Below are 26126 nucleotides of genomic sequence, written 5' to 3'. Positions count from 1 at the left end.
GAGTACTTTAAAAGTGACAAGACTTTTCAGAGCTATTAGCTCTTCAAGAACCATTAGTGGAAGGCAGATAAAATACTTGAAAACTGAAAAAAGGTAATCATGGTATCTATCTGTAAGAGGGTGGAAAAGCTGGCATCAAAGAATTATAGAAGTATCCCATTAATTTTAACTCCCAGGGAAATGCTGGAATTACTAGGCACCTAGAAGAAAACAAAGAGGTGAGTAACAGATATTTTACACCTGTCAGGAACAAACCTCCATGCAGCACAGGCTGACAGGGTTACAAGAAGGTTTGGGGTTACAAGAGGAACACAAAATGCCACTTATCTCTCTTTTAGTAAGGATTTTGATACTGTTTCCCTTAAATTTTTTTGTAATTCAAATTACTGTGTTTAATGTAATAATTTTATACATTAAACAATGTATTAATCAGGAGAAATGCATAGGTCCATAAAAAATGCTTTTCAGAAAACAGTTGTAACTTGTTTGTTGTCAAAGTGTTGTCACTGTGTCAAGGTATGTTTTGTAGTTGACTGTCCTCTTTAAAGAACAAGAGACCAAGAGAGAAGTGAAATAACAGATTGCTGACAGTAGGAAGGTGCCTACCTGTTCTTCATATCTGGATAGGGGAGGAAATAATAGTCTGAAAATGTGAATTCCACCCTTTTCCTACACACAGGATTCCACCACCTCCCTTAGGTCAGCTAGAGCAATTATGTGGCTGCAGGTGAGTTAACTGAAACTTTATAATGAAAAAAAGTGATTAGATCACAGCCTGCAGGTATAAGTTTAAGCTGATTGTCAAACTGAAGGTTTGGGGCAGACAGCAGGAAAAATTTCTAGGAGGATAATGAAGTATCAGAATAGAGTGCGTAGGAAGGTTATGGAGTCTTCATCACTGGAGGTCTTTAAGTACACTTTGCACAAATATTCCTCAGAAACGACCTCAGTACAGCTGCTTCTTCCTTTGGACAGAGAAATAAATCAGACAACTCAAGGCCCCTTGCACTGATGAGACTCTATGTTTCTGTCATGATTGGTAAATTGGAAAGTAATTTTATCCTGTACAACCCCCTCACTTAAAGAGTATTTAATGCTACTAGTGTTTAATAAATCAGAATGTTGGAAGGACCTAATTATCTTCCCCCAAAAAGGATTTATTTTTTTGCTTCAGTTCTTTAGGAGCAAGCTGTGAAATTTGCTGGTATAAATTGTTGAGGAAAAGGCTCCACAGAACTAAAAAAATTAATGCTATGTTAGATAATGTAGTGTAGTATGTTATAGCATGCAGAGTAAATCAGAAAAGGTTACAAATCTCTCTGTTATGGAATACAGAGTTTTCATTGCCTAAATAGACACGGGAAAAGTCCTTAAAAGCATGTGCTTTGGGCAGGCTATGTCATATTTACCTGCTTTTGTGGTGTTGGGGGTTTTTCAGCTTCCATTTCAGCACCAAATATTAATCAGTCCCACACACTGGGATAAGCACATTTTTGGGATGGAAATTGGCTGAAAAAAATTGTTATTTATTCCCACTGCTTAGCTGGAGATTCTTATATTTTTCTCCAGCACATCAGAAGTCACAAACTAGCTCTATGTCACCAGAGAGAGGTTACCACCAGAGTGATATAGAGTTAAAAGAAGTCTTACCAAAAAGGTATTACACATCAACTGTCCATGAAGAGGACATTTCAAAGGGTGGAAAAAAATGCTGATTTTTTTTTTAAACAACATAGGGTTTTATCCTGTATGGAAAGCCTTATTCAAGTGTAATACACGGAGAAGTCAAATTCTTCAGCATACTTTTATATTTTACACTTTTCATATCAAAGTCTGTGAGACAATACATATACCTGAAGATATCAATATCTGTGAGCTCAGGAATGAATGTCCTGATACTGACAGGTGGCTTGTAAAAGAAGTTCTTTCTTTTCATATTAACAAAATTTCATCTCAGCCCCAAGCCAGTATGCACCTGTGCCATGTACTTGTGTGCCATATGGAAGAACCCCTTTCACCAGGAGCAAGCTAGGTCTGGATTTGTCCCATAACTCTGCTGCATATCCTGCCCAAAACCAGAAAATCATAAAGATCCAGGAAGAATTTCTTATAGCCAAAAAACAGGAGAGTGTGAACTTTTGCCTGAAGTGTCTGAAGTACTTAAATGTTGTTTTTAGCTGGTTTTTTAGTCTCACATTGTGTGATGGATCTCTCCTTTCCCATAGTCACTTTAATTGCTGCTGGCCATGCTAGCCTTGCGACTTGGTTCTGCATTTTCCACTCCTCCCATTAAAGTCATTCAGGAGTTATTCTCCTCTAAAATTAGAGGAACAAGCAAAGAAAGGAAAGATCTGACCTAATTCACAGGATGGAACATAGGAAAAATGCTTACACCTCGCCTCACAGGAGAGATGACAGTGTGCTAGTTGCTGTTCCAAATGGGTACATAAAGCAAGGCCATGAAAAAAGAGAAGCTGGCCATGGTGGTTTCTACTGATGGAAGTGGTGAGTCAACTGAAAGGATGGAAAACCTGTGGAAAAGACAGAAAACTCATCAATGTCTTTCCTACCCCTGGCATTTTCGGGAAGAAAGACGTACACTGCCCCAAACTGAAGGGTACATAGAAATCCAGAACGATGTTTCTTAAGATGAGCATGAGATTATATAAAAATACACAGGTCTAAGAAAAAGAGAACAGAGTTTTGCAGTCTGGAATTATCCATTACAAATTACTGAGTTGTCCACTTCAGTGTCTAAAATGCTTCTCAGCCTGGAGCCCTCTATCCCAGATAAATTCAGTAAATTCCTGATCCAACAATTCAGTTCTACAAGATGATGCCTACATTTTAACAGTAACTACGACTAAAACAGCAAATTAGTGATGCACAATTAACACATGATTTATAAAGCATCAAAAACTGTTGTCCTCAATACAAAAGAAGATGTAAGCATGTGGAATATCGTTTTTAGGTAGCAAATTTTTATTAATATCAAAAGAATCCTATAATATACTTGTATTTCAATCAAGATACTATCTAAATAGGCTTTTTACTGAATTACTAACAGATTTACTTTAAATTGAGAACATTCCTAATTTAAATATTAATTACATCTCACAGCATCTGCTGGCTTCCTGTAACTAATGGCTTGGGACTATGCAAATGTAGATCTGGATGAACAACGTATGGTTATTTAAAAAAATTTTTTTTTGATTGACCAAGAAATGTACTTACAACTTAAAAAAAAACAAACACTCTTTTCAACAGTGGCTTGTAGCTTCCAAATGATTTTTTTTTTCCCCTAATAACATCATTTAGTGACTCATTTCAAAACCTACTTATAGGTACCAAAGTCAGGTCTCCCAGTAATACCTGGATATTAAAGATGGTTCTTGAAGCTGAACTGCTACAATTGTCATCTTACCTTTATGTTTAATTTCACTGCATTTACTTCATTGATGTCACTGCTTTTAACTGAAATGTTTTCCAGTTTTAGATCTCTGCGAACAATACCTGACAAGATTGAGTAAGAAATAAAGTGTTATCAGTTACAGTGAGCATATTCTGACTGAAACATTTTTAAATCTTTTGATCAATTCCTATGAGCAGTTCCCATGCATTTTACTCTAAACTAGTGGCAGCCTAACAAAAACCATCTTCCTTACTTCTTCCAGGGAGTCATACAAGAATTTCAAATTTTGAAATCGCATTCCTCACCACAATCCTGTGAGAAAGGCAAAAGCACATAATGGTTCAGTCTATTAAAATCAGATCATCTGATATCACCTAAAAAAAAAAAGTAAAGTGTATCTTGTCTATTTTTTTGCCCTTATTTTCAGACCTGAAATCCATTTTTATTTACCAAACCAGTCAAGCGTTTTTGCCCCTGTGATGAGGGCCCAGAAGAAACAAGGCCTTATTCCATTCCATAATGCCATATATCTCTCTGGAAAAAGAATTAAAGGCAAGGTTCCAAAAAGCACTATGTTCTAACAAAGATTAATATTTTTTTTGCAAAAAAACTTAAGAATTCCAAGCCTGGCACCGTCTACAAACTCTAAATTTTTGGATGGATAGGTTAATTCTGCTGTGGACTGTTCAGGACTGCAATAGTTCTGCTGATGTTTATTAAACCCTAAAGGTAACATATGCTGTTAGGAAGTATCAGGAGCAATCCACTTCTGCTTTTTTATCTCCTGTAATACACTGTACATATAACAACTGAACTAAGTTAAAGTTATAATGCAAAGCAATTGCAAGCTAAAAAATAATAACACAGTTATTTCCATAGCTGGAGCAGAAAGAGAAATAAAAGAAAATGGCAGCACATACTGCATCTGTAAGAAAAATAAAGTTCTGAAAAAGCATTCATGTAGTGGATTTTACTTTTTCTTTACCGGATTATTTTTATCCTATGAAATAAATAATAGATAAAATATCAATCAGTAACTGTTTTTAAATGTATGAACACTTGAAATCAATGAACATACGAGAGAAACAGAGGAATGTAATTACAGTTTTTGTGCAGACACCCTATTGCTGAAGAAAGGCTTTGAATTATGTGTCCTGTCTCATTTTCTGTAAAATGTGCTTTACCACAAAGCATTTTTTAAGTTCTCCATCCTCACACAGCTCCATTACAAGATATGTCTGCTAATATTAATAAAAGGGAGAATGTAATGATTTTGTACTCTCTGAGTTTAGTTTTTTCTAATATAATAACAATATATAACTAATTGCAATGCTACAGCTGTTGTGATGACCAGAACCCCAATGCACTTAGTATTTCATGGACAGAAGACAAAGGACAATTGATCAGCCACAAATATTGTCAGTATTGTGTTTACTACAACAAACCCGGAAGCTTTCAAAACATATACTTTTTAAAATATACAAAAATACTGTGATTTCAAATCAAGGGCTAAGTATGGATTTAGCTTAAAGCCTCTTCCATTTAATGCATTGAAAATGGCTTCTAGAAAGCCTGATTACCAACCCTTGAAAAAAAAAGTAAAATGCAACTTTTCAGCAACCAGGAATTAAAACTGTAATATTTGAATCAAATGAGACTTCCAAACAATTCAATATCCCAAGAAAAAAAATTCCTACACATGCAGCTAACAGCAAATACTGTTTTACATATCCTACTGTAGTATTTATAATATGTGCTGCCATTATGAAGTGCTGAAAACTTATCTGTCAGCTCAGCCACAAAATTTTAGTGAAAAATTTGCACCATGGTATTCATGCTGATTTGTGAATGGAATGCTTTTTTTTATTCCTTATTTTTACCTTGCTTTATTGATAAAAACTCAAATAAATACTTAAACAAGAAACACTATTCAATTGCATATATCCTTTGAAGAGATTTGGTTACTATGCAATCTAAAATGCAAATATATTCTCAATTATTCTTTCATGAAAGAATAAGAGCCCTGAATTACAAGTTAGACAAAGAGTTTGAGTGTTTTCACAACTTATGCTGCTTCAGGTTTCTGCCACATGATCAATGAATGAGACACAAAGGACTACCTGAAAAATCATATACATCTCCATAACTGAAAAGAGAAATTCTGTATCTGATATGACCTCTGTCTTGGTGCTCAAAGAGATATTGGAAGAGGAGAATCATCAGATAATAAGAAAGCTAGGAATAATTTAAAGAATATCACACATCTACAAGATATTTACTCTTTTCCTTTAGTTTTTTTAGTGGCTTGTTTTTTGACAGTAGTCTTGTGTTTCACTTCAGTTATCATCCCAAGGCTGCCACCTTCTAGTTTCCTTCCAAATGGATGAATTTCATCGAAAAACAGATAAGCATAACAAGTACTGCAACTACTTAAAAATCTTACTTTATTGATTATCTATTAATAGAAACTAATTTAAACCTTGCAATCGTATGTCCAAAAGATGTTTTTGCTATCAAAGAGAAGCAATCTGATTTTTCCAACAAAAATATTTGCAGTATTTTCTACTCAATATGTTTCAGTCTTCATGCATGTTTGCTGTAAGGTTTAGGATCAGCAACTTGCAGAGTTTGGTACAAGTTTTCTGCTTCACTTTGTAAAGTATCATGAGCTGCCACCTGTCATTGTCCAGAATTCTTCTCTGTTTTCCATCAAATTCCCAGATGATTTCTGGAAAATTCCCATCCTGCTTTCTACGAGTGCCCATCCATACCCCAAATCATAGGAATTTACCTCATTCTTTGCAGGAGTGTATGCCACTGTTTTAAAGGAATATCCTCAGCTTTCTGGGAAATTTTCCATTTATTCCACACTTTCCACAATTTTCCCCATGCCCATAACTTTGCACGAGATTTCTGGGAATTCTCCCTTTGCTTTATAAGACTTCCTTGTGTGTTTTTGGGGAATCCACAGCCAACTACCTAGAAATTTTAAGTGTGTTGTTGAAAGTATTCGCTTTGATTGCTCTCCTCCTTTTTCTACTTTCCACTTTCTAGGCCATACCACTTCATTTTTCAGGAAATTTCCCCTTTCTCTGCAGGTATTTTCCTCCATGTGTTTTTGGAAAAACCTCCCTCTGTTTTCTAGGAATTCTGTCCCAACTTTCAGGAATTTACTAAGTGCTTCCTAGAAAATTTCCCAATGCCTTCCCAGTTTCCCAGCTGCTTTTCGTGCCTTTTCCTACTGATTTCCAGAAATTTCACAGGTGCTGTCTTAGGAAACTAGACAAAGTGAGTGAGTAGTCACTCTGTAAAAACAACTGGTAAATAAAACCAAAAAAAAGAAACAAAACCACCTTCCATGGTGCCTATGGCTTGGGAATTGCAAAAATTTTCCATAGCTGAGAATTTACATATTAAAAACTGTTGTTAATGCAGTGGCAGTTCCTGAATATAATACTGAAAAAACCCCACAGCCTCCCAAGCATATTTTCTTTGAAAAGAGTGTCATTTAAGCAAACTTTGTCATGCATTTTCATAAAACTCCTGGGAGATCTGAAAGTGGATAGTGTTTAGATGCCAGTAACACATCTAGAGAGCTATGACATCTCCAATTGCTAGGGCTGACTATCCAACATAATTCGACACTGCTTTTGCAGTAGTGACCAACATCTATGTGTGGCTACACATCTTCATTTTCCTTGCTTAGACTTTATGTGTCCTCCTCCTACTCACATTTTCCACATAAGTCACAAAGGCAAATAATTGATTGCATATTCAGATATTTCTAATTTAGGGTGATTGTTACTTTATACCCATGTAGATGAATATAAAGAAATGTATATATAGAAGTGCTCCTGGAAAGGGGATCCATTTATGTTGCTTTCCAAGATGATGCATTTAATTCTGAAATTTCAGTTTCAGTGCCTTTTTCAATTTTCTTTTCAGATTTACATGTAACAAACTCCTCCAACAAAAGCTTTTAAAGTTTTCAACTGAACAATTTTAAAGCCCAAAGAGAGGATTATGATACAGGATAAATATGTCTCCATCAATGTTAACTACTGCAGGAATGATAAGAAAAGAGACTTCAATGAGAGTGAAATACTGAGAAATTAAAGACAATCAACTTCAAATCCAGCTTCAGTCTCAGTTTTTTCACCTACTATCTTTGTAAAAATATTACCATTTACACACTTTTCTACATCTGAGGGGTACCATAATTGAAAGACATCAAGGTGTACCTTGAAGTGGGTGGGAGGAAAACCAGAAAATTGCTGATCACATGCAACCTCTGACTCCTAAAACAAAAGCTTTATGTTCAAAACACAATACCTTTAAAGCCTGTAAACTTACTCTGTGTTAGACTATTTATAGGATTAATAAGTGCTTTAGGGCATGTATTTCTTCATCAGTTTAGACACTGGTAATAAAATATATCTACTGCAGACATTCATGCAGACAAACCTTTGCAAGAATTGACTCAATCTTAAGGCATGATATCACATATGAATATCACTGTCATGTCACAACCATGACATCTTTTCAAAAAATTATGTAATTAACCTCATTTATTACATTACCTGGAGGTAAAAATAAATAATGTTAAATGTCTTAAAAATAAAACATTTTCAAAAGTTCAGTATTTCAGGTTAATTTTTTTTCAGCTTATCTTCTGATGAATGGATTCTTTTAGGCAGTGAAATATTGTGCTGTGGAATTCCTGGCCTGCCTACTGGATGGAACTACCACCCTGTGTTTCCAGGAACTTGTTGGAAACCAGCACTTTCTATGACCATTGAAAAGAATGTTATGTTGTCTCTTGGGGGCAAGAGTTGAAAAATATTTTCTGTGGAAGATATTTTATTCTTTTCTTTAATATTTTTTTTAACTTAATGGGGAATTTTACTTTTTAACTTACTTTGCTTTGGAGAAATGAGTGCTGGTAACTGTAGAAGATGAAGAAACACCCAGTCTTGAAAATAAATATACATAGCCAAGAAAATTAGGTCAAATTCCAGTTTCCTTACCTCCTCTCTCCATGTTGCATCCTCTTGTCACACCCAAGTCATGTGTGAACTTTGTGGCAACAGAGACAAAAAAAAATAAAATATTGCTTGGTTCAAATGAAGCTGATTATGAGGTTCATTTTATGGTCTTCTCTTCACTGCTTTCAGACATCTGTTCAGTTTTATATAGCCTGTGCCCAAATTAAATTAAAACACTGAGACTGGCAGGAATGTGTCCACTGTTCAGAGAAGTGGAATAAAACCTGAGAGATGAGGGGGCGGGTGGAACACAAAAGCCCTGTATTCTGTCTGCCACGCTGACAAGGCACAGGGTTGGCATAACACAGCATGCTGGTTTGGACAGCAGATCTGCAAAAACAAAAAACACACAGTCAAAAATGATACTTCAGCTTTTTTAGAATCGCTGGGTGCATTCAGAGATGGAAAAAGCACATTTTTTTCCCACCAGACAGTACAAAACTATAATAGATTTTTCCTTCAAAGCAAATGGTATACAACACATTTTAAGAGGATTTCAAAATACTTCAAAAAACCTGGGAAGCCATTGATCTGGAGCACCCAATAAAAAAGCACTTTTGCTTCTAACTGGCATCGTGTGAGGACATCCTTCAGCAGTGCTGCCAAAACAGGGATAACAAATGCAAGGATTTCTGGGTACTCTTGCAATTCCCCTGGAGAGCTGATTTGCACATGATTCCTCCAAGTCTACTTTTCCCAAAAGAGAAGCTGCACAACAAGGCTCAGAGGGAGTTAAAATGCTCCAAAGAAGGAAAGCTTAGCTAAACATTTCCGGGCAAGAAGGTCAGAGCTCATTTGCTCCACAGCAGAAAAAAAGAGAAGAAGCAATCTCTGAAGTGCTGGGGGATTAACAAGCCTTTAACTCTTGAAATACCATCAAGTTTCCCACCTTTAATAAAGAGACTCATTCTACCATTGCAAATGGCTACTGCAAGTGTGGCACTGGAAACTGCTTTCAGCTGGCTCAACTCTTGCAGGACAGGGATCACAGGACCGAAATTTGGGGTCATGTCTCAGAGCAAGCAGCTGCTCCCCATGCTGAGACAGCTGCTGCCCTGAGCAAAAAGCAGCACAGCTCTCATCTGGTGAAGGGGGCTTCAGTCTCTGGAGACCACGAGGGGGTGGTATATTAGACACAGGGAGACATCAGTGAGCTGAAGGAAGGATCCAAGCTGCAAGGAAATGGAAAACATTGGCTTAAGCTGAGATCATGCAACCTGCATTCCCACAGAAAACAAGGACCAGGTTTTCAGCTGGCGTTCTGCAAAAGCTCCTCTGCTCCATTGCCTCTGATGAACCTCAGAGATAATCTCAGATGTCATTTCAACATCCTTAAGCCCTTTGGTTCCATCCTAGCCTCTCATTTCCCAGATCTAGGGCTTTTCTATTTGAATGACAGGTGACTTATTAGAAAACAATAGTACAAAATACTTACATGGAGACAAAAACTACTTAAGAGAATGTTCTTTTCTGATCGAGTGCTTTTATCATGAGATAACTTCTAATCTCACTCAATAGCCTACGTTCTGCAATTTACATGAAACGTGATTAATACCCTATTTCCATATTTAAGTCTCTGACAATATTAATACTCTTAGTCTTACTATCTAAGAAATTTTTAACTGTAATATGATGAAGTTATTACAGTTCTTGATTCTCTGAAATGTTCCAGGAAAAAAAAATGTGATAACTAACACAAAAAAGAGATAAGCTTAATGATATGTAGAAATCTTTCTGTTCTCTTGAAGATGTTCTGAAAATATTTAAAAAGGGCTAAAATCCTGAATTTATTTTACATTTTTACTTCTGAACAAAATTTTTGTATTAAAAAATTCTGACTGGAGTAAAATCTTCTGTTAATAAATCAATCAACTGAAGTATATACTTTTTTCTCTTTAATATTATCAATATGACAATTAAAGAAAAAGGAGGAATAGGAATTTTTTCACAAACACCTTTGTAAACCCTAGAAAATACTACTAGTTCAAAATAAATAAAACAACAAAACAATAAATAAATAAATCAACAAAATAATAAATGAGGCACAAGAAAATACTACAAGTTCAAAATAAATAAATCAGCAAAACAATAAATGAGGGAGTGGCTTACAGCTCTCTTAATTGAGATTACTGCCAATATTAAAAAAAATTAAAGGAATAAAGAAAAAATAAAAATACAGATTTTACATTAGTTTTTGATTGAGATTTCCTATTCATGTTATTTTAATCCCCTCATGAGAGTCGTGTGGTCTTTGTCAGAATCGTGTGGGTGTCAGAACCACAGGGCAAGACACCAGGCAAAGCCTACCCCATCTCTATGTGCCTAACAGATTATTTTGCAAGATTTTATTAATCTCCAAATCTAGAAGCTATAACATATTTAATTAACCAATTAAAGAATGAGCAAATGGTGTAGCAGACTGCCCCATGGATAGATAAAAATCTCAAACACTCCAGCAGTGAATTATCTGCCTTAACCACTCAGGGTAACTATGATAAAAGCACATTTTATACAACTTAGAGTTGTACAGGAGGAGCAGATTAATACCTGCCTCTTTTTAATATCATGTGACACAATCAGGGAAAGAGAGGAGGAATGTGGCAGCTTTCAGCACCTAGAGGCATTTTCCTAACACATTTGTAGTCTGATTTCTTTTGTAGTCTGATTTCTTTTCCTGTGTGAACTGACAATGTGACCAAAGAGCAATTTCAAGTTGTTTATCTTTCCCAACCCACAGGATTTTTTAGGTTTAGGTGCTTTTGACCAAAGTTAAAACTGTAAGGGATCCAAGAAACTGAGGGCTCAGATCGATGTATTTAGCTGTTGCTGGTCAAGGTGGACATGCCAAGGGACATGATGTCCATCATGGATAAAAAATGGCCATGCTGGGAGCTCCCTTGAGCTTTCTGGTGTTGGAAGGTGGGAACTATGTGGCCAATATATTAGAATCTAACATTCTAGTTGTTTTGTTTCAATTCCTCCATGATTTTTAGCATCTGCAATACCTGAACTTGATTAAAAAACCTGAAGCAAAGCAGAATGCTGGGGTTCAACTCTTGCTAACTGTTCACTTCTACTTTTGGCGTATCTGCTTCTAAATTGAGCTAGAAATTAAATCTTCCCTAAGCTCCTTTGGGAGCTGAGAAGTTACATCACCTTCCTGCTACAATTTTCCTTATCTGTTAAATTAAGATAACACCAGTTAGCACAATTAATGTTCTAATATTATTACATGGAAATTGATTCATACAAGAAGACAAGTACTGCAAGAGCTATGAATGCACACTGAGGCCTCATCCTACAGTTTTACTTATAAAAGAGCAGCACCTAGAACAGAAAAAAAATGGGGCCAGGACCCCATTGCAGCTTGCAATAAGTAAAGGCTCAACACAAAAGGCCTGAGCTATAAACCATATAAATAGTTGATTCTACTGGTTAATAAATTAATACATAACCATTTGTGAGTAGTACATTTTTGCCCTTAGTTTAAATGAAAAAGGTGTAATTCCCAGAAAATGAAAGGTGAAATCCAAGGAAGCGTGTGAGAAATTCTTAGAAAGTAAAGGGTTTATTCCTCAAAAACCTGCATAAAATTTCTACAAAATACATATAGAAATGTCTGAGAAAGCAGAGTGTAAATTACTTGAATTTGCAGGAGAAAATATCTAGGCAGAGCAGAGAAAATTTCTAGAAGACAGAGAAGAATTCCTTGAAAGCATAAGGAAAATTTTCTAGAACATGCAAAGTAAATCCCTACAAAGTACAGAGCAAAAAATCTATGGAGGATACCTCCCTAGAGGGGAGATTCCTCAGAGAGCACAAAGAAAATTCACAAAACGTGGGAGGTTAAATTCATAGCAAGCAGACAAGGAGAATTATTGAAAACCAGAAATAAATTCCTGGAAATGAAAGAGGAAATTTCCAGAAGGCACATAAGCGATTCCTGTAAATTGAGGGGAAATTATCATGATGTAGCACAGGGGAAAAAATACAAAAAACAAAACAAACTAAAAAAAAAAAGCCACAAAATAACATAGGGAAATAATCCTGGAAAATGATGACAAAATATAAGTAGAAAGCAGAAGCTGGCATTTCCTAGAAAGCACAGTGCAAATGCCTGGAAATCTGAGAGGTGAATTCCTAGAAAGCAGGCCAGGAATTCCTAAAAAGCACATGAATGCTTTCCTAGAGATTCCCAGAGCCAGGTGTGTCCTGTGCAGCACTCCAGCCCTTTAACAGCTGCATCAGATTTTGTCTGAGCAGGGAGCAGAAGCACTGGAATACTGGGTCACCCCTGCCCTCAGTGACAAAAGCAGAACTTGGCAGTCTAAGCCAAGAGAAAGCCATGGCTTAGGTCAGACACTTCTGGAGACTTTCTCTCCTAGACCAACACATTTGCTTTCTTCTGTGGCCACTGAGATCAGAATCACAAAGGAAAGGAGGCAGAAGGGTGACCTTCTCTGTGTGTTGCAGCTCCTCCAAGCCTGGACACAGCTAAAATCCTACTTTCACATGTATTCCAGACAGCCTCCCTTGTACCAGGAAAAAAACAGCTCAAAAAAACTCTTTCATTCTCCTCCTTTTCTTACCTCTTGATTTTGTTTAACATTTCTGTGCTATCCCTAAATTACACTGAGGATGCATGAAAGATACAGCGAACCAGTTTATTATCAGAGATTACAGACACTGGTCACTACTTAATCACCAGTTATGAGTAGCACTCAGTAGTTATTAACACAGATATCTCTAACACCTTCATCTTTTACTTGAAGTTTTAAAATACTGAAATGGGAGATTTTGAGAGCCATGAGAAACAAAGGGGCATAGGATTCCCATTAAATTTCTTTGGTCAGTAAAATAAAGGAGGAAAAAAGCACATGAGGCTCAGCCTCAAATTAACTAGTCTTATTATAAGGAAAAAACTGAAGGGTCTGCTGTGGGGAGTTTAGTTTACCAGTCTGAAAAGCCTCCAGAGTTAAGAAAAAGCCTTCACTAAATAGGAAACATTCATGTCTGTGCCACTGAAGACATCTGTGCTATAAAATCTGCTGTGAACAGGCTGCAATTTCTGTTCTGTACAATCCTGACGCCTTAGTCCCTGTTATAAAGACAGATCTCCCATCTGATCCCACAGCATCAGAGGGGAAAAAATGACTGTGGGATTAGATCCTACATTTCACTAGTTTTTATTTATGGCCATTTACCAACACCAACCACTTACCACTTCTAGAACCTGTCAAATTACTCCATCCAACCACAGACACTCAAATACATTCATATCATTCAAAATGACTATAAAGCCAGTGAGGAGGTTCATGAATAAAGAGAAATTCTAGTGACAAGGCACAGGAATCTTAAAGCAATTCAAATTGGCAGTAAGACAAGGGAAAGTCAACCAGTGTGTGCGTTTAGCACAAAGACCTTGAGTTGTCAGTACAAACACACAGACAGATAAACAGCAATTCTAACAACTGGTCAGCAACAAACACTCTTTGAATTAAGAAACCTGTCACAAAGAGATGGGTAAAGTCACCCATACCTTTCTTTCTTTAGTGACTTCTGAAAAGCCCACAGCAGAACAACAAGTGAGATTAAATAAATGTGGATTTCAGTTACTCCAAAATGTTTATGCTAATTCCAGTGAAGGCAGTGTAGTCACACTACATTTACACTCAGGTCAGAGGGATCAGCATCAAACCCTAAGTGACTAAAATCAACAGAGCACAGCAGCTGCTAATACCACTGCCCAAAAAATCACAATAAGCCTCAGGCATGCTATTATCAGATTACATGATTTCACTGTCAGGCTGAGGAGTTTGAAAAGCAACTACAAACTGTGGAGGATTTAATTTTCACAGGCAAATGATCTCTTCTTTCCTTTAAAAGGACAAGATCATGTTGTTTCTTCAAAAATAAAACTTAGTTTTGTTCTTCTCTTGTGAAATGATAGATAAAAACATTCTTCCCCAGTATTTTATGAGATAAAACATTTTGTATGTGACTGGAATGTGAAGAACAGGGAAGTTTGATTTTGTTTGGGAATGCCAGAGAATTTGCCATGCAAAACCAGAGATTACAAGCTTACAATTACAAATGACATAACACTGTAAGGAAATTCTGCAACTGGAAGAAACAGTGGCCACAAGTTTATTTAGTTCTTAGTGAGAGTAAGATATAAAAACAGATCCACCCTTCCAGTACCAGACTGAAGCTTGTTCTCTCAATAAAGATTAATATGATCACAAAAATTACAGTTGACAAAAATTCTAAGTAGTAAGTGAATGTGTTATGGTGTACACTCAGTACTTCTAGAAATCTGACAAAGATCTTTCTTTAACCCCACCAACATTGGAAATTTTTATAAGTGTTTAACCTTTTCATATTCTGATGGCATTTTCCACAATCTTCCTAACTTCCTCCTTTCACTCTGTGCATTTCAGAGTGCTGGGCTAATTCCTCTTAGTAAAGTAGATACAAAACTTCGCAGCTTTCTAGATGAAACAAAAAAAAATTTAAAAAAATCAACAAATATACTATCTTGAATCATTTAAAACAGCCTTATTTAGATTGCTTGCACTTGCTAGTTAGGAATATTTAGCAAATCAGAGGTCAAGTTTGCAGTTTTTGGCAAAATAAAACCCACAAGCACAGACTAAAGGAGACATAATTTTTCACAGCTCTGATTCAAGATTCCTGGCTGCCTTTCTGCACTCACAGTTGTCCTACTCCTAGCTTGGCAGAAATACAGGGTGAATGTTCACACTCACCAAGTGCCAAGGCAGCCTGCAATGCTCAAAACCAGAATTGGCAGTCTAGTCAACAAAAGGAATTTATTCTGACTTCATCAGGACTGGACCAGCCACTAAGACCCAGTTCAGTAGCCACCAGTGACCACTGCACTTGCAGCTCTCAAAGAAGGATCCCAAACAAGCAGCAAACCCCCAGGACTGGGAAACAGTGAAGGAAATACGTGGGAAAAGCTCTGTGTTTGGCAGCCTAGAACAGCAGCTCAGACAAGCAAAATGCAATTAATGGTTGCCTGCTGGGTTATGTTTTATATTTTTTTCCTGTGCTCAATAACTAGAATGCCCAACCTGAAGCTGTGACTGAAAAATGTCTCAGTGCTGACAGCCACATCCCTGGCCATTCTCTTTGAGGTTGTGACATTTGTATAATCTGTTAGGCAACTATTAGCACACAGGCCTGCCAAAAGGATGTTCCATTCAACAGTTCTTTGGGCTTATCAGAAAATTCATGAAAATCTTTAGGTAAGGCAACCTACACTAAGTTGTTACAGTAAATAATAGCAAGCAGTGTCTTACACATTTACAGAAAACCCTGCCATTAACACTTTTTTGCATATGAAATAAACATATCATATCAATGAACATATCTTATTCATTATATATGAAAAAAACATGATTTTTAGACAAAAAAAAAAACACCAAAACTTAGAGTAACCACTGAGATACACACTTTATCAAAATATTTTTACATACAAAATATACACATGAATAGATCCAATTGCACATCCAGAATAAGTGCCCTTGTAGTTCAATTACATTCTCTTCCATTTGTCCAGATTTTTGGCATTAATGCATTTTGCCTCTGTCCTACTGCACAGCCATGGGAGTGCTCAAGGATTTTGTTAAAGGGGATAAAATATCAGAAGCCATTGCTGTCATTTATTAGGTCCAGTTCTAACATCTCATGGAGCTGGGCATACCAGCAGGTGCTGATAATTTTCATTTCCTTGTATTTAATATTGCTGAAAGAAAACATTGCATTTATTAATAGGAAAACATCAGTTTCTCCCCTAACATTTTCTGCAAGATTTTTTAAAGCTAATTCTTCTCTTTTTTTCCACACAAAGAAAGTTTAGCTCTGAAATTGTCTTTCATCTCCTGAGATGTGATCCTACATCTACTCTGCAGGTAGAATTTTATGTGAAGTACACCACAACATAAAAGACAAATCCCTAGGTTCGAATCACTGGAAATGCCTCTGCCTAAAAAAGTCAAATGCAAAGAAAGACCTTCATACAAGAAATATGGTTGATTGCATGTACACATAATTTCACTGGAAAATGCACTGAAAATATGCAATTTTTATCACCAATTTCAATGTGTTATTTGATGCATATATTTATGTTGCTATACATTTAAAAAAATAAAAAATTCTAAATTACTTTTTTATCTTTCATTTTGTTCAAATCTTTCACAACTTAAGCCTATAGTATTACAAGGCTCTTCAGGAGACTTAAATAGTATTAAAATACTATCTTCAATTTGAAGGGCAAAATACCTGGAAAATTAAGGTCACATAATGTTTCAGAACCTAATGGAGTATGGATTTCTGCTTGGAGTACTTCAAGCAGAAACCTCAGTAATCTTAGATCTGTCTCTGCTAGACATAATAAGTTTTAAAAGTTTGAATGAATTTCAGAATATATTTTGTATACCCTGTAATTTCTGAGCCGGAGCACAAAGCATTAAGTTCAGAATACTCAGCTGCCATAGAAGAGAAAAATCATTCAAATCACAAGCACTTACAGGACATTAAGAATAGGCAGCTGCAGTAATAGATTTTGAACCAGCAAATACAATGTTAATTTTTTGCACTAGTGTTTAAATATACATAAACACCACTGAAATAATGGGGCATGGGGTTATTAAAACTTGACATGCTTAAAAGGTGTACACAACCAAACTCAAAAAATAATCTGCATCTGGCACTTATTGCTTGACTTCTTGGATGATTTTGATGTCATTGATTATTTCCTAAGGGTGATAACTCAGAGCATAACACAGAATAGCCTAAAACATCTAAAGCCTAAAACATCTTCAGGCTAGGAATATTTTACAGTATGCTGTAATAAATTTTTTTAATACCTGACCTCTCATGGTCAACATCAGCCAAGAAAAGCCACCAGACATTCAGCCCCCAGACAGCATTGCTCACAGGGAAGACTCTGTGCTACTGCAGCCTCCCACAGTCTTTTCAGCAGCTCAGGGGGCAGCATGTGGACAAGAAGCAGATTTCAGAGCTGTGACCAGGCATCAGGAATTCCTCTGCCATTCCAGCTACCAAATAAAAGGTCTATCTCTTGGCCAGCAAAACCATGCCTTTATAAAATAATCCAAGATGCCAGATGTGGAGAAATTAATTGCCAGTGATGACTTGCTCAGCGGCACTGCAGAGCCCCCTCCTGCATTAACCCAATTGTCCATAAAAAAGGGAGAGGACAGGAGTTGCCTTTGCCAAATCTGAACCAAATTTCATGGAAAAAGAGAACCCTACTGAGGTATTTACATCAGTTACATTAACAATCCTCCTGGAACCTGCAGACAAGCCAGGAAGAAATAAATCCAAAGCCAAAGGAATATGATGTTGTTCACAGTGCCTTAAATAAGCAGAAAGTGTTCTTCACACCAGTGTCACATCAAAGATTCACAATGCCACAAACAAGTCTAAGCAACACTGAAGAGTTTATCAGATTCTTATGCAAGAAACCTGGGGTGCACAGCAAACATGGATTTTCCAAAGCAAAATCCAGAATGAATGGATCTCCAAAAATCTATACAAGAATGGAGGTATTAGTACCATTTCTCTCAGTTGTGTTCCCCATGTAGAGCAGCTGTGAGAGGCCATTACCATTGAATGTGTCAAAAAACACTGAAATAAAGTCCTAAAAGTCCAGAGCATTCTATATAAACCTGCCCAAGGCAAAGATGAGTCAAAACCATGGCACCAGGGTCTGTAGACACCTGGTATTTCATTGAACACTGCAAGAAATCCATGACGTGCAGTTAAGAATGACAAATTAACACAGGTAATGTGTTAATCTTGGTATGTATTGGAAATTCCAGCACAGGAACCTGAATGTGTCACCATTTGGTTTTCACACAGGGAATAGCTGCAAAATCTTCCCTTTTTTGTTTGTTTTTTTTGGTCACTCAATCAGGTTAGGATGACACAATTAAAATTGTGCTTTAATACATTAGGAACAATGCATTGAATTTGATGCCAAAATTATGTGGTGGTTACAAGCATGATTTTTAGCAGTCATTTAACACCTACTCCAGAATGGTCCAGCTGTAGTTACTTAGATACTTCATAAAAATGCATGAACCTAAACTCTAAAAATAACTTTAAATATTTAAGAAAAAATAAATTCAATTTCCAGCAGCCAGTCACAAATGCATAGAATCTGCTTGTCAAACATTTTGAATCATCTACTGCATCATTTAGTTCACCCACAAGGTGGCATCTTTATTCTACATTTCCTTTTCAATAGTCTAGAGAGGCTCAAGCTATCCTTTATAAAAGGTGATGTGACCTTAAATGAAAAGTGGAGGTCACTGTACAATGATGTGTTAGAATTTATATTCAGAAATCATCAATATTTCTTCCTTTCAGATCAAACATTTACTGATTTTACCATTGAGCTGGGGATCAATTTGCAAGTCATGGCATCCAGTTCAAAACTTTTCCTGTAGTAAATATGAAAGAGAAATGCCTTAGATGTGATGGCAGTAAAATCTCTTGGTATTTTGTGCACTGATACTTGGTATTCTCAGTGTTAAAACTTTCATAATGAAAACCCTATAACATGCATAAAGCTAGCTTAAACATGTAAAGCCAGCCTTAAACCTGTCTGATACCAATCAAAACAGTTCAGTCACTCAGCACTTACACACAAAAATCTCAATTTTAAATGCTATCTAAGGTTTATAATTAAAAAATTAAATCAAGCATCACCTAAAAATGGGCCTGCAAAAAAAAACCCACATTCTTCCCTGCATGAAGTTACATACCAGTACAGAGATTACATAGGCAAACAGCTATGTCATTATGTGTTTAAAATGAATTATAAAATTGCAAGTAATTACAGATTTCACTGGGTCTCTGAAAATGCACTAAAGGTAGCACTAATTAAAATTTATTTTTCTACATGACAGTAAGGCAGATTTTAATGCAAAGTCACAAATGAGGTAATTATATTAAGTAGAAGGAAAAGGTAAGCAACCAAATATGCCTTTCTCCCCTAAAAGTTATGTTAACCCTGCTGTCTTGTTTTCAGTGCTGTTCTTTTCCACTTGGTTTTCTGCCACAATCAAATGTATGTATTCCTTAATTCCATACTTTGTTATCATGAACTGGGAAGGTACCAATTTCTCTTTAACATTAAATAAAAAAGTTCCCAGGAACACACATGGTTTAGTGCACACAAACACATGCTCAGCTATCTACTTTATGCAAAAATCTCAAAATAACATCTATAATCTCAAAGATTGGCTCTCAAAGATTGGAAAGGGGAAAAGGGTACAGAAAACTGTTCCTAGGATCTTCCAGAGTGTACCACATTGGTGCATTTACTTAAGATATTCCCTGAAAATGAAAACTCTGTGGTACTAAATTAAACGTGATTCATTTTTACTGCCATCAACATGCAGTTTGAACAGTTGTAAAGTGCAGAGATCTATCAAAATTTAAGAATACAAACAGGGCCATGTGAATTACGAGAGCAGTTGTAAGAAAGTTATTCACTGAAGAGAAATGTCAAGAGTAAAAATTAATTTTTACTGTTACTTTACTTTTCAATACAACTGTCTATATTCCTCAAAGGTTGCCTGCCATCAAATTTAATGCATTTGTTCCAAACTTCTTCAACTGGAAGACCCCTAAAAGTTTTTCAGTTAAAACACAAGTTACTGCAGAATTTTTGTACAGATTGCTGTACAAAGAATATGAAGTGGTTTCCATAGTTTAAAAAACTAATATAAATGAAATAAGATATGCAGGTAGAAAGCACCCTCTTACATAAATATTTATCTTAGTAGGCATTGGGCTGTGGCAATGGAATAGACTCCAATAAAATATATGTACCTTTTGTGATGGCTTATTAAAGACTTGTTCTAATGTAGTTCCCCACCCTCCCTCTAAACCTCTGGTTTGCAGACAATATATGATAAGAGAAATCATCTAAAAAATCCAACCCTTTAACCTTTCTATACCTACATGCTAAAAGCATGAGAAATTTGACAAGTCCAAATCAAGACTTTTCTGCCTTGGGTAAGGAAGCAGATGAAAACATTGTTTCAGTGCAAAGCAGCCAACAAACAAGGAAACAATAAAATAAAAACATCCCACAAATAAAAAGTCCATTTGGTTGGTTTTCCAGTAGGTACAGGAGCACGAAAAAATTAGGAGCTGTAACTTCATAAATAATAACTAGAAGAACTAAATATATAAATAATAATATTATAACATAATATATATTAATATATCTCCATATATATTTTAAATATATTAATAATATAGAAGTAATAATAATATAACATAAATAATAACTTTAATTTGAGTTTATAATTTATTATTTTAGGAACATTCAGGGGAAAAAAATAAATATCTGCAAATTTATGAGCTGGACTAAAATAAGAACAGAAGAAAAGAGAGTTTTGCAATGTGTGCATTTGCCCCATATGTCCAGCCATGGTTAACAGAGAGGGGTTTGTTTGAAAGAAGGACCTTATTGAATTTATATTTCTTAACTACACACATGAGTTCAACTCCTGAAGTATTTTAAGGTGGACTTGAAACCTTTCTGTTACATAAAGGAAGGTGAGGGTTTCAATGTGATGTATGCAGCTACCACAAATCAAGGAAAGATAAGTAATGAATGCCCTTCAAAGCTGAAGGAAAGGTCTTTTTTGCCACAGAGATAAACAAGGTGTAGTAAGGAGTTAATCAGGGCTTGAAAACTCATCTATGTTAAATAGGAGTGTAACAAAATATTCTATATTTTACTGACACCAAACATGGATAAAGACAATAGTGCCCTCACCCCTCCACTGGACCTTTGACCTGGCACAATCTGAATGATCAAGTCCAATTCCAAGCAGTGCAGGCAACCACACTAAGAGTGCTTACTTCAAAATAATCCACAAAACAATCTATTTAAAACTATATTAAATACTCTGTACATGCTTTTTCAATAGCATTTCTACATTTGGTATCTTGCCCAGAGCTCTGAGAGCAGGTGTCCCCAATTTCAGTGATGGATCCAATGTGAATCCATCCATCCTGGATGCACTTCTGAGTATTAATGCATAACAGCATCATTTGTTAGCTATTGCTAATTAGTACCTCTAATGAAAAATGCTAGACACAAAATAGGCTCCTTCTCCAGGTGAAGACATCTCAATGTCTAGAGAAATTAAATGGTGTACAAAACCTACAGTTTTCCTCCCAGCTGTGTTAAATATTAGGCTATCAGGAATACTTTTCCCACACCAAAAAAAGAAAAAAGGAAAATTATTAATTGTTTCCCTACCTATCAAATTGAAAGCACATACAAATTCCCACTTCTGTTTTGCTGAAGTATTCAAAAAAAAAAACCACTTCTTTTTGGCAATTATTTCTCAGGCAAGGAATGGTGATGAGAAGATTCTGCATGCCTTGTGGACCAAAGCTAACACAGAAAAAAATTGGTTTGGAAGACTTACAGCTTATGTAAACATATATAATGTATTTTTATGGTAACAATTACCATGTACTATAAAAATTATAGAATGATAGAACAGTTTTTTTCTTTTCTGTCCCCTCAATACTGCCAAACAACACTTGAAGCATATACCTTGATAAAAACTATATTCAAGAACTGTAAAAACCCTAGTTTTTAATTCACCTGAGTATCTGCTCATGTCTAAAGAGATCATAAAAACTCTCAGCAGCACTTTTGGTAAATAACCGCCTTTCATTTATAAGGAAATACGACTTTTTTCCTGATTAGGATGGCCATGCTAAGTAGATACAAAAATAATTATTTAGAGGCTATGATTACTCTGTTGGAGAAGCAAATGTTCTTTTAAAATGGTTCCATATGCAGAGAGTTTAAATTCCTGCCATGTTATGTTCTAATAAAGCATATCTGCAAAATACAGAAATGTTCTTCCATTTCTGAGCCAATGGGGAGCAAAGAAAAACTCTTTGAACCCTCAGTTAAAATTTAAGAGGGTAGAAGAAACAAGATAGGCAGGTGTGCATATTAAATGTCACATTATGTTACTGCAGTTTTATAAGAGCATTAGTTTATTAAATATTTAATTTATGTATTTTTCTTTTGACTTCAGTATTAATTACCACTGCACCTGACCAGTGTCAGGCGCTGCTTCAACAATCTTCTTATGAGTTAAGAAGTTAAAACCATTTGGTACATGGCAACCTAATGGACAGAAAATTTAAATGAACCTGGTCTGACTTCACTAAATTTAGGGGTTTTATTATAATTACATGAAGCAAAATCATTGTCCAATGCAAATAGGAGAACTCTACCACCATTACAGGCATCCCAATCATCCATGAGTAGATTAAATTTCAAGCCCTCTCTCACAACAGTCTAAGATGATCCTCTCCAAAATGCAGTGAAGTGGATGAACACATTTCAAATCCAACATGACAGAACTTATAGACAACTTACAAATAAAATCTCTTGGAATTGAGAGGTCATGTTTTCTCAAGCATTCTAAGAAAGAAAATTTATACCTTGTGATGGGTCAGCAAAAAAAAATAAAAATAAAAAGCCCAGGCAAAAATTACGGGACCTGATCCTTCTCCTAGACAAAGTGACCAAGGTTTGTTTACTTTAATATGCATGAAAATACAAAATTATGAGATATTAAAATCCTAAAGTTACTGATATTTTGTGTGCTTGTGTCTCTGCTCAGTTTATATGTTCAGCACAATAAAACCTCAGTGCATGTGAGCACACTGACAACTTTTAATGTTAAAAAACATGAAACTGTTGAAGAAGACTTTGCACAAGACAAAAGTATTCTTGTCCAGCATTCAAGGCTTCTCCACAATGTGCTTGGTACAGCAGGCTGGAATTACACTAACACAAGATTCAACATTGGGAATCTCAGGAACCTGCATTTTTAACAACTTCTCATTCATCTACTGATCCCCCAAAATGTTTGGGATTTACTTTAAGAAATATCATTACCAACATTCAAACAAAAAATACTCCACTGTGCAGCCAGCAGTTACGGAAATATGAACTACAAAAAAGTGTCATAACACAAATTATCTGGAAGCAATTAGTATTTTCTAGTTTTGAACACAACTGAGTGCTCTAATGCCAAAAGAAAAAGTACAGGAAACACCGGAGGAGCCTGTCCTTCAAAAGATATTTGCATAAGAAATGGCAGTGGGAGAAACTTTACACTCCATCTCCCTCCCGCCTCAAGTATCTTATTCCACCAAGTATATCAGCAAAGCTGCCACGAGCAGATGCTAACACTGTAATTAATTCTCAGGACCCTTTTGTTTTACTACAGGGAACGAACGTGAAATAGTTGGGTGAACTAAATTGAGCATCAAGTACATTCAGTTGCTGATGGCAAATTGATTTTTTCACAGCAGGCTATCAGTACAATTTCAGACAAGCATTTCATTAAGACACAGCATACATAACTCCTTATAACTTTGAACTACCTTCAGCACAGCATTAGGATCAAAGAACAATCAAGTCTTTGAGAGTATTCTTAAAATAAAAAATGGGCACTTGACACCATGTTCCCCAGACAGAGGAAAACAAAAATCAAACTCCAAAAGCTTGCTTGTGCAGCATTTAAGTTTGCTAACAACAAAACTGGCATGAACTCTTGAGTGGCAATTTCTATATGAATCTCCCAGCTTTTTTTTTCTTAAAAACACCTGATGTCAGCTCTAGATGAAAACCCACACAATACCTGCTTTTTCCAAGTGGCTTGTCACAGCAGTGCTCATCTAAAAATTAGGAAGTGAGGACAGCTGACTCCACAGCACAGCACAACGTGGAGAAATATTCTCTCTAGTGTCTGGCAGGCAGGTAAGTCATTCTTCTGCATCCTTCCTGAAGCTCATTCTGAGGATGAAAGCAGTAATTGAGCAATGTCAAAGAAAGAGGACTCTGAGCAATGCTACTCACACAGTCTAAACCCCAACATGAATTCTCTCCACCTCATCCCACCAGAACGTCCCCTACAAGCCATAGCACCCCCTGAGTCAAAGCAGGAGCCTGGAAAGAATCTGGGCAGGATAAATGAAAAGTGGGATCAAAACTAAAAATGCAGAAAATAGTATTGCAACAAACTGATCATGAATTTTTACATCTACTTAGACAGTCAAGTGTTTCAGCTATTTAATTTGATTCTCATTTGGGTTCAGCAGTGACTAAAGTTGCTCCAAATTAATAAAACTTCAAACTAGCAAACAGTTCATGCTGAATTCCTGTTCAAGGAAAGAAAATAAAAAGGTTCAAGTTAGTATTTCCTCCAAGTTCAGTTCAATTATCTGTACTTACATAAAAAACAGTGGGCAAAATTCTGCCTTGTTTGGTGTTTTTGCTTTAACCTTTCAGACAGGGTTACTGGGCCTCAACTTAATGAGAATTTTTAGTTGAAAGCTCAGCATTTAAATGCTTTCCAGCTTGCTGCCAGAAATGATGCTGAACTCTATACAGCAACAGAAGCTACCACATTATCTTCTATTCATTTCCTGTCCTGCCCATCCCACGGAGTCTTATCTCACATGTGCCAAAACTTCCTATTCCTTCCTCCATTCCCACTCTGCTTTTCCATCACCTCACCTGGCACTCAGCTGCACCTTTATGGGCTCCACACAGTCATTTCTGTGATGCTCTTTTCCCCAGCTCCTCCCTTAGTTCTACGTCTGATCCAGTATTTCCCAGTGCTTCATTCCTGTTTGTTCTCTTTCACCTTCTTGGTATTCTCTCTAAAAATCATCCAGATTCCAAACCCAGTGGGGGATATCAGAGATATCTTTGTTGTGCCAGTCCAACCCTGAACCTGCAAAGATTTAGTAGAGCCCACAGTCCCACACTAAAGTGAGTGACAGGTAGTAAGTACATTTAAAATGAGCAGCTATAAAATAAATATTTGAAACAGTCCTGTAAGTAAAACCTAAGTAGTTAGTTTAAGGGGCCAAATTAGGACCTGTTGGCAGACCACTGTTGATTTTTCGTAATTGCAGGAGGGGTTTAATTTTTCAGAGCTGGCATAAAAAAAAAATTAACAAAGAGTTTTAGATGGCTTGTTTTGTTCCTTTTAACTCAAGCTAATTATTCTGTGTACTTGACTGTTTTCTAAAAATGCAAATTTGATGCACAAAAATATGTCAATATGGGGAAATTCATTACTTTTTCCATATGAAGCAGTTTAGGCAAATATCTAACTGTATATAAAAACTCAAAAAATGCAACTAGTAAATCACAAACAGAGTTTCCTCAGTTCTGTTACAGTTGCTTAAGATGATGAAACAAAACACTTACTTTAATTGGTTGTTCTTTCTACACAGTGCTGTTTTCCCTGTGAGATTTCAAATGATAAGTAACTGGAAATTAGGAAGAGAATTAGTCCATTATTCTGCAGCAATGACACAATGATTAATTATATTAACTTACTGCCCCTTCTGCTTTCAAACCCTACAGTCATAAAATTAGTTTTGTTCAATATTCCAGAAGGGATATGAAAATTAAATTTACACAATTTAACAAAGTCCTGCAGGAAAGCCATACTCATCTAAGATAGTAGATGGATGGATCCTCTAATTTACAGTAATATGCAGATGGCACACCTACCCCTTACAGAGCAATGTGCAGATAA

General features: G+C 36.1%; 1 long non-coding RNA gene across 3 annotated transcripts in view; it reads right to left on the bottom strand.

Moving 5' to 3' along the window:
* LOC117244600 overlaps window positions 1-25870 on the bottom strand; it is a 41187-nt gene extending 15317 nt beyond the window's left edge. The window contains exons 1-6 of one of the 3 annotated variants that reach the window (XR_004498015.1): window positions 25793-25870; window positions 25091-25310; window positions 24213-24367; window positions 9347-9629; window positions 8440-8787; window positions 3425-3513 (exon numbers count right to left, since the gene is read on the bottom strand). This is a non-coding gene — a long non-coding RNA (uncharacterized LOC117244600). Of the gene's footprint in view, window positions 1-3424; window positions 3514-8439; window positions 8788-9346; window positions 9630-24212; window positions 25311-25792 lie in introns of all 3 variants that reach the window. The other 2 variants (XR_004498014.1, XR_004498016.1) reach the window with 2 other exon arrangements.
* Between the last annotated feature and the right edge of the window lie 256 nt (window positions 25871-26126).

Source organism: Parus major, chromosome 5, assembly GCF_001522545.3.
Source record: "Parus major isolate Abel chromosome 5, Parus_major1.1, whole genome shotgun sequence".
NCBI lineage: Eukaryota > Metazoa > Chordata > Aves > Passeriformes > Paridae > Parus > Parus major.
Note: the sequence above shows the minus strand (reverse complement) of the source record. Positions and strands in the feature narration are given on the sequence as shown.